At 40.3% G+C, this 10,150-nt stretch overlaps 1 non-coding gene across 1 annotated transcript; it reads right to left on the bottom strand.

Moving 5' to 3' along the window:
• Nucleotides 1-315: 315 nt before the first annotated feature.
• Nucleotides 316-420, bottom strand: LOC136168007 (U6 spliceosomal RNA). Its single transcript, XR_010663174.1, has one exon. It is a non-coding gene; the product is annotated as a U6 spliceosomal RNA (small nuclear RNA).
• Between the last annotated feature and the right edge of the window lie 9,730 nt (nt 421-10,150).

Raw genomic sequence — 10,150 nt, 5'->3', positions numbered from 1 at the left:
ACTTAAATTTGACAATTTTTAACAACAGCACTGCTAAATTATTAAAGAATTATAGGCACTAGAGGCTAATTATTTTAGACTATGCTTTTGATGGAGAGAAAGAACTCTAAAATTATATATAATGCCAAAAAATAAACACTTTTGATATGTGGAGGTTTTCAAGATTATTAGCAGTGCAGTTTTCTTTTTTGTCAAAAGCCTGGTCATATTTTTTTTAATAAATCTTTTTTTTTTCAGGCGGCTTGCCAACTTGTTTTTTAATTGAAGGACAATTGCTTTACAGAATTTTGTTGTTTTCTGTCAAACATCAAAAAGAAAAATATGGAATGCTTCACAAATTTGCATATCATCCTTGCACAGGGGCCATGCTAATCTTCTCTGTATCATTTTAATTTTAGTATATGTGCTGCCGAGGCACACACAAAAGTCTAGTCATATTTTTTAAGACAGTTAATATGCAAATAACAAACCCTGAATCTTAAAAGACTAAGGGTTTGGGGTTTTTACAACCCTGTAGCTTTCTATGGTTGCCTTCAAAGTCTTTACATGTTACTTTGGTTACATGAATATTTTCAACAAACTTACCCAAAATCAAATTCTAAATTAATTTTTTTTTACCTGAAACCAACTCTGGGATTTTCCAAAGAACCCCTAGAATGTTTATTCTCTGTCCTTGTAAAAAGAAAAATGTTAAGCTAATTAGGCTTATTTGATATGTTAAATTACAAAGGAAACACTCCAAGTGATATTTAGCTTATCTTTGTAGGAGTACATTATTAGCCTAAGTGTTACAGGAATTATAAACTTTCTATAAATCTGATATGCCTTCTATAAAGTTATCAGCCATAATTCCAGTTGTTATCTTAAAAATATTGGGTGTCACAGAAATAACCAAATTTCTTTGTCTATTCCATTGTAATGAACTCTCATCAGATCTTCAGTCATGGGCATTTTACAGTACTTTGTCATTTATAGACAGTTACCTTTTTACTTTGTTGCTTTTGCAAAGATGAAATTCCTGGAGAGGACCTTATGGAGGGTTCTTGACCTCTATCATCACTGTCGAATTACAGGGTGTCACAACTTGAATGCACAGTATTTCACAACTGAAGAAGACCCCACCTAACACCCGGCCCTGTGTAAATGTGGAGACCTCAAAATCCAATTGACTACGGAGAGAAGGAGGCAACATTGAGGTAGACTGCTTTCTTCCAAGAAGTTAGATCAAGAACGTTTCTTTCCATTCCTCCTTTCTTCCCTGACCATCCTTTTTCGAATTCTTACATGATTCTTCTCTCCACGTTTTGCCTTGCTCTAGCCTGAAATGATACTTGTTCACACGTCTCAGGTCATTACAAAGAAGGGTAAACTGACTCTTGGACTGGCTTTGATGCTGGTGATCTTGTCCTTTCTGGCTGTCATAAACTTCTCCCTGGTTTCCAACACCTCTGTTTCTCTGGAACAAACTCACTGCATAAACATTTCTGGGGAAGGGGGACATAGTTACACAAAATATATAAACAAGTCAACTGGTTTAAAGATGTCCCCAATTTTTTAACTGGATTGGATCATGGGGACCCTGGTTCAGGAGTTCTCTCCAAACCATGACTATTGTTTTGTTTCTAGTAATTATTATTGCCTCCCTAATAATCTGGGGTCTCCCAAACTTTTAAATGCATGTAGGGAGCCGCTGATGGTTTCATCAGCCAACAGATGGTTTCTCTCTGACTGAAAGGATGAAAAGAAAACAGAGGAATGGAACCAGCTCCAAGACATCACTTGACATCATCTCTTGTGACTACTACACTGAGAACAGAAGAGGCAATGGCGACTGAGGGTCATGTTAGTACTGGTACTTTTAAAAAATTTTTTATTTATTTAATTTTTGACTGCCCTGGATCTTCATTGCTATGTATGGGCTTTCTCTAGTTGCAGTGAACCAGGGCTGCACTGGAGCTGTGATGCATGGGCTTCTTATCACGGTGGCTTCTCTTGTTGCAAAGCACGAGCTCTAGGGCATGTGGGCTCAGTAGTTGTGGCCGTGGGCTTAGTTGCCCTGCAGCACACGAGATCTTCTTGAACCAGGGATCAAACCCATGTCTCCCACACTGGCAGGCAGACTCTTAACCACTGAACCACCAGGGGAGTCCAGCACTGATATTTTTCCGAGATCAGACGAGATCAGGCGCGTTCAGGGTGGTATGGCCGTAGACAGTACTGATACTTTTGACCAAACCTTGTGAATGGTCAAGAGGACGATAAAAGGGAGAATTACTTCCCTGGTGGCTCAGATGATAAAGAATCTGCCTGCAATGCAGGAAACCCAAGTTGCATCCCTGGATCAGGAAGAATCTCCTGGAGAAGGGAATGGCAACCTACTCCAGTATTCTTGCCTGGAGAATCCCATGGACAGAGGAGTCTGGTGGGCTACAGTCACAAAGAGTCAGACACGGCTGAGCAACTAACACGGAAATAAATTTGTAGGACAAAGATTGGAACCACTCCTGCCCAGGGTGCCAGAGCAACAAACCAAACCTTAGTAACTTTGGTGTCTCTATTAGTGTGCCGCTTGACTAGAAACATAGTATATCTATTCAGCCAATCCCCAAACACTAAGCCAGCCCTGGGCTCTATACTTACTTCATGGTTTTTCATTCATTTTCTATTTTTCTCTTCCTTGTTCCTTATTCTTTAGTTTCAGCCTGATCTTGCAGTTTTTTAGATCCTTGGGACCAAACACTGGTCACTTCATGAAGAATTAAAGTATGTTTAACACTTACGTTTTCTTCCTTAATTTTTTTTTTTTTGACCTGCTGCTTAACTTATGGAATCTCAGCTCCTAGACTAGGAAATAAACTTGGGCAATGGCACTGAAAACATGGAATCCTAAACACTAGGCCATCAGGGAATGCCCCTTAATCATTTTTTTTAACAGTACTACTGTGGGCAAAAATTCCTTAGAAGAAATGGAATAGCCATTATAGTCAACAAAAGAGTCTGAAATGCAGTACTTAGAAGCAATGTCAAAAACAACAGAATGATCCCTGTTCGTTTCCAAGGCAAACCATTCAATATCACAGTAATCCAAGCCTATGCCCCGACCAGTAATGCTGAAGAAGCTGAAGTTGAACGGTTCTATGAAGACTTACAAGACTTTCTAGAACTAACACCCCAAAAAGATATCCATTTTATTATAGGGGACTGGAATACAAAAGTAGGGAGTCAAGAAATACCTGGAGTAACAGGTAAATTTGGCCTTGGAGTACAAAATGAAACAGGGCAAAGGCTAACAGAGTTTTGCCAAGAGAATGCACTGGTCATAGTAAACACCCTCTTCCAACCACACAAGAGAAGATTCTATACATGGACATCACCAGATTGTCAATACCAAAATCAGATTGATTATATTCTCTGCAGCCAAAGATGGAGAAGATACAGTCAGCAAAAATAAGACTGGGAGCTGACTCTAGCACAGACCATGAATTCGTTATTGCCAAATTCTGAATTAAAGAAAGTAGGGAAAACCACTAGACCATTCAGGTATGACCTAAATCAAATCCCTTAACGACTATACAGTGGAAGTGACAAATAGAGTCAAAGGATTAGATCTGATAGACAGAGTGCCTGAAGAACTTTGGATGGAGGTTTGTGACATTGTACAGGAGGCAGGGATCAAGACCACCTCAAGGAAAAGAAATGCAAAAATGCAAAATGTTTGTCTGAAGAGGCCTTACAAATAGCTGTGAAAAAAAGAGAAGTAAAAGGCAAAGGAGAAAAGGAAAGATATCCATTTGAATGCAGTGTTCCAAAGAATAGCAAGGCGAGATAAGAAAGCCTTCGCGGTCATCAGTGCAAAGAAATAGAGGAAAGCAATAGAATTGGAAAGTCTAGAGATCTCTTCAAGAAAACTAGAGATACCAAGGGAACATTTCATGCAAAGATGGGCACAATAAAGGACAGAGGTGGTATGGGCCTAACAGAAGCAGAATATATTAAGAAGAGGTGGCAAGAAGACACAGAAGAACTATACAAAAAAGATCTTCACAACCCAGATAATCATGATGGTGTGATCACTCACTTAGAGCCACACATCCTGGAATGTGGAGTCAAGTGGCCCTTAGGAAGCATCACTACAAACAAAGCTGGTGGAAGTGATGGAATTCCAGTTGAGCTATTACAAATCCTAAAAGATGATGCTGTGAAAGTGCTGCACTCACTATGCCTGCAAACTTGGAAAACTCAGCAGTGATCACAGGACTGGAAAAGGTCAGTTTTCATTTCAATCCCAAAGAAAGGCAATGCCAAAGAATGCTCAAACTACCACACAATTGCACTTATCTCACACGCTAGTAAAGTAATGCTCAAAATACTCCAAGCCAGGCTTCAATAGTACATGAAACGTGAACTTCCAGATGTTCAAGCTGGTTTTAGAAAAAGCAGAGCGGGAGGAGCCAAGATGGTGGAGGAATAGGACGGGGAGACCAGTTTCTCCCCTACAAATTCATCGAAAGAACAATTCAACGCAGAGCAAACGTCACAAAACAACTTCTGATTGCTAGCTGAGGACATCAGGCGCCCAGAAAAGCAGCCCATTGTCTTCGAAAGAAGGTAGAACAAAATATAAAAGATAAAAAGAGAGACAAAAGAGCTAGAGATGGAGACCCGTCCCGGGAAGGGAGTCTTACTAGAGGAAGTTTCCAAACACCAGGAAATCCTCACACTGGCGGGTCTGGGGGAAGTTTTCAAATCTCGGAGGCCAACCTAACTGGGAGGAAAAATAAATAAAACCCACAGATTACTTGCCTGAAAGCAACTCCCAGCAGAAAAGTACCCCAGACGCCCTCATCCGCCACCAGCAAGTGGGGGCGGAACGGAGAGGAGCGGGCGGCATTGCTTGGGGTAAGACCCGGGCCTGAGTGCCCTGAGGACAATCGGAGGGAGCCTTTGTGAGATACCAACTTAAACTGTGGGACAGCAAAAGAGAGAGAGAAAATTAACCGGCCTGAACACACTGCCCGCCGTTCGCAGAACAAAGGGTCTTAGCAAGTCCAGAGAAGAGCTCGCAGGCTGTGGACCGGCCCAGCCTGCCAGAGGCGGGAGGCAGGGGAGAGGGGAAAGGGGCAAACTCGGCCCCAAGGACGGCATTCCCTACCGCACTGCAAATGGGCCTCCAGTTTCTAACCAAAGACTTCCTGAGATTCTGGATGGTCGACATCCTCTGGGAGGGTCGCGGCTAAACACAAGCCGCTCACACCGGACAGGCGCTGCGGAAACTGAGGCTGGGGACGCGGAGGGGAGAGGGCGCACCGCACCTGGGGAGAGTGCGCCCCTCAAGTTCCTGGCTGCCTGAGCTGCTCTGCCGGGGAAGGCACAAAACGCAGGCGCAACCGAGTCCGCGCTTTTGTGGAGTACCCGAAAACTGGATCTGTGCGCAGCGCAGGGCACGCTCCATATAGAGCAGCCGGGAGCCTGAGCAGCGTAGACGGGGAAAGCAGCACCAGCCCCTCCCCGCAGCGCGACGGAACTAGCGAACCTGAACAAGAGACCACCTCTGCCCGCCTGTGTCAGGGCAGAAATTAGACACTGAAGAGACCGGCAAACAGAAGCCAAATAAACAAAGGGAACCGCTTCAGAAAGGACCGGTGCAACAGATTAAAATCCCTGTAGGTAACACCGACTACACCGGAAGGGCCTATAGATATCTACAAGTGTAAGCTGGAACAAGGAGCTATCTGAAACTGAACCGAACCCACACTGACCGCAACAGCTCCAGAGAAATTCCTAGATATATTTTTACCTTTCTTTTTTAATTAAAAAATTTTTTTTCTTTGCTTTTCTTTTTTATTTTTTCTCTTTTATTTTCTTTTAAAATTCCCTATTACTCCCCCATTACTACTTAACTTTCATTTTCATATATTTTCACGATTTCCTTTAATTAGGAAAAAAATTTTTTTCTTGTTTTTTTTCCTTTTCTTTTTTTTTCTTTTTCTCTTGTTTTCTTATAAAGTCCTCTATTACTCCTCTACCACTCCTTAATTTTCATTTTCATTCCACTATAACCATGCAAAAAAAAAAAAGAGAAGCCCTATTTTTAAACCAAACTTTATATATATTTCTAAAATTTTTTGTGTTTTTGTTTCTGTTTTTAATATCGTATTTTTAAGAGTCTAGCCTCTACTCTACATTTTTAATCTTTGCTTTTCAGTATGTGATATAAATTTTGGACATTTAAGAATCCAATATTCAGTTCCCATTTTTATTCAGGAGTGTGTTGATTACTGTCTCCCACTGTTGACTCTCCGTTTTGTACCTCAGAACACCTCTATTTCCTCCTTTCCCATTCTCTTCCCAATCCAATTCTGTGAATCTTTGTGGGTGTCTGGGCTACGGAGAACACTCTGGGAACAGACAACTGCGTAGATCTGTCTCTCTCCTATTGAGTCCTGCTTTTTCTCCTCCTGCTCATCTCTATCTCCCTCCTCCCTCTCCTCTTTTTCATGTAACTCTGTGAACCTCTCCAGGTGTCCCTCATGACAGAGAATCTTTTCACCATTAACCTATAAGTTTTATTATCAGTGCTGTATAGTTGGAGAAGCCTTGAGACTACTGGAAGAATAAAACTGAAATCCAGAAGCAGGAGACTTAAATCCAAAACCTGAGAACACCAGAAACCTCCTGACTACACGGAACATTAAGAGACCATCCAAAAGCCTCCATACCTACACTGAAACCAACCACCACCCAAGAGCCAGTAAGTTTCAGAGCAAAACATACCATGCAATTTCTTCAGCAATGCAGGAACATAGCCCTGAGCGTCAACATACAGGCTGTCCAAAGTCACACCTATCACATAGACCCATCTCAAAACTCATTACAGGACACTCCATTGCACTCCAGAGAGAAGAAATCCAGTTCCACGCACCAGAACACCGACACAAGCTTCCCTAACCAGGAAACCTTGACAAGCCAATCGTCCAACCCCACCCACTGGATGAAACCTCCACAATCAAAAGGAACCATAGACCTCACCTCCAGAATACAGAAAGCCCACTCCAGACACAGCAATCTAAACAAGATGAAAAGGCAGAGAAATACCCAACAGGTAAAGGAGCATGAAAAATACCCACCAAGTCAAACACAAGAGGAGGAGATAGGGAATCTACCTGAAAAAGAATTTAGAATAATGATAATAAAGATGATCCAAAATCTTGAAAACAAAATGGAGTTAAAGATAAATAGCCTGGAGAAAAAGATTGAGAAGATGCAAGAAATGTTTAATAAAGACCTAGAAGAAATAAAAGAGTCAATTAAAAATGAATAATGCAATAAATGAGATAAAAAACACTCTGGAGGGAACCAAGAGTAGAATAACGGAGACAGAAGATAGGGTAAGTGAGGTAGAAGATAAAATGGTGGAAATAAATGAAGCAGAGAGGAAAAAAGAAAAAAGAATCAAAAGAAATGAGGACAACCTCAGGGACCTGTGGGACAATGTGAAACCCCCCAACATCCAAATCATAGGAGTCCCAGAAGAAGAAGACAAAAAGAAAGGCCAGGAGAAAATACTCGAGGAGATAATAGCTGAAAACTTCCCTAAAATGGGGAAGGAAATAGCCACCCAAGTGCAGGAAACCCAGAGAGTCCCAAACAGGATAAACCCAAGGCAAAACACCCCAAGACACATATTAATCAAATTAACAAAGATCAAACACAAAGAACAAATATTAAAAGTAGCAAGGGAGAAACAACAAATAACACACAAAGGGATTCCCACAAGGATAACAGCTGATCTATCAATAGCAACCTTCCAGGCCAGAAGGGAATGGCAGGCCATACTGAAAGTAATGAAAGAGAATAACCTACAACCTAGATTACTGTACCCCGCAAGGATCTCATTCAGATATGAAGGAGAATTTAAAAGCTTTACAGACAAGCAAAAGCTGAGAGAATTCAGCACCACCAAACCAGCTCTTCAACAAATGCTAAAGGAGCTTCTCTAGACAGGAAACACAGAAAGGTTGTATAAATGTGAACCCAAAACAACAAAGTAGATGGCAACGGGACAATACCTATCAACAATTACCTTAAATGTAAATGGGTTGAATGCCCCCACCAAAAGGGGCTGAACGGATACAGAAACAAGACCCCTATATATGCTGTCTACAAGAGACCCACCTCAAAACAAGGGACACATACACACTAAAAGTGAAGGGCTGGAAAAAAATATTTCACGCAAATGGAGACCAAAAGAAAGGAGGAGTTGCAATGCTCATATCAGATAAAATAGACTTTCAAATAAAGGCTGTGAAAAGAGACAAAGAAGGACACTACATAATGATCAAAGGATCAATCCAAGAAGAAGATATAACAATTAAAAATATATATGCACCCAACATAGGAGCACCACAATATGTAAGGCAAACGCTAACGAGTATGAAAGAGGAAATTAATAGTAACACATTAATAGTGGGAGACTTGAATACCCCACTCACAACTATGGATAGATCAACTAAACAGAAAATTAACAAGGAAACACAAACTTTAAATGACACAATGCACCAGCTAGACCTAATTCATAACTATAGGACATTTCACCCCACAACAACCAACTTCACCTTTTTCTCAAGTGCACACGGAACCTTCTCCAGAATAGATCACATCCTGGGTCATAAATCTAGTCGTGATAAATTCAAAAACATTGAAATCATTCCAGTCATCTTTTCTGACCACAGTGCAGTAAAATTAGATCTCAGTTATAGGGAAAAAATTATTAAAAACTCAAACATATGGAGGCTAAATAGCACGCTTCTGAATAACCAACAAATCATAGAAGAAATCAAAAAAGAAATCAAAATATGCATAGAAATGAATGAAAATGAAGACACAAGAACCCCAAACCTATGGGACACTGTAAAAGCAGTGCTAAAGGGAAGGTTCATAGCATTACAGGGTTACCTCAAGAAACAAGGAAAAAGTCAAAAAAATAACCTAACTCTACACCTAAAGCAACTAGAGAAGGAAGAAATGAAGAACCCAGGGTTAGTAGAAGGAAAGAAATCTTAACAATTAGGGCAGAAATAAATGCAAAAGAAACTAAAGAGACCATAGCAAAAATCAACAAAGCTAAAAGCTGGTTTTTTGAAAAAATAAACAAAATTGACAAACCATTAGCAAGACTCATTAAGAAACAAAGGAAGAAGAACCAAATTAACAAAATTAGAAATGAAAATGGAGAGATCACAACAGACAACACTGAAATACAAAGGATCATAAGAGATTACTACCAGCAGCTCTATGCCAATAAAATGGACAACTTGGAAGAAATGGACAAATTCTTAGAAAAGTATAACTTTCCAAAACTGAACCAGGAAGAAATAGATCTTAACAGACCCATCACAAGCAAGGAAATCGAACCTGTAATCAGAAATCTTCCAGCAAACAAAAGCCCAGGACCAGATGGCTTCACAGATGAATTCTACCAAAAAGTTAGAGAAGAGCTAACACCTATCTTACTCAAACTCTTCCAGAAAATTGCAGAAGAAGGTAAACTTCCAAACTCATTCTATGAGGCCACCATCACCCTCATTCCAAAACCAGACAAAGATGCCACAAAAAAAGAAAACTACAGGCCAATGTCACTGATGAACATAGATGCAAAAATCCTTAACAAAATTCTAGCAAACAGAATCCAACAACATATTTAAAAAAATCATACACCATAACCAAGTGGGCTTTGTCCCAGGAATGCAAGGATTCTTTAATATCCACAAATCAATCAATGTAATACACCACAGTAACAAATTGAAAGATAAAATCCATATGATTATCTCAATAGATGCAGAGAAAGCCTTTGACATAATTCAACATGCATTTATGATTAAAACTCTCCAGAAAGCAGGAATAGAAGGAACATACCTCAATATAATAAAAGCTATATATGACAAACCCACAGCAAGCATTACCCTCAATGGTGAAAAATTGAAAGCATTTCCCCTGAAATCCAGAACAAGACAAGGGTGCCCACTCTCACCACTACAATGCAACATAGTTTTGGAAGTTTTGGCCACAGCAATCAGAGCAGAAAAAGAAGCAAAAGGAATCCTGATAGGAAAAGAAGAAGTGAAACTCTCGCTGTTTGCAGATGACATGA

This window comes from Muntiacus reevesi, chromosome 4 (genome assembly GCF_963930625.1).
Source record: "Muntiacus reevesi chromosome 4, mMunRee1.1, whole genome shotgun sequence".
Taxonomy (NCBI): Eukaryota; Metazoa; Chordata; class Mammalia; order Artiodactyla; family Cervidae; genus Muntiacus; species Muntiacus reevesi.
Note: the sequence above shows the minus strand (reverse complement) of the source record. Positions and strands in the feature narration are given on the sequence as shown.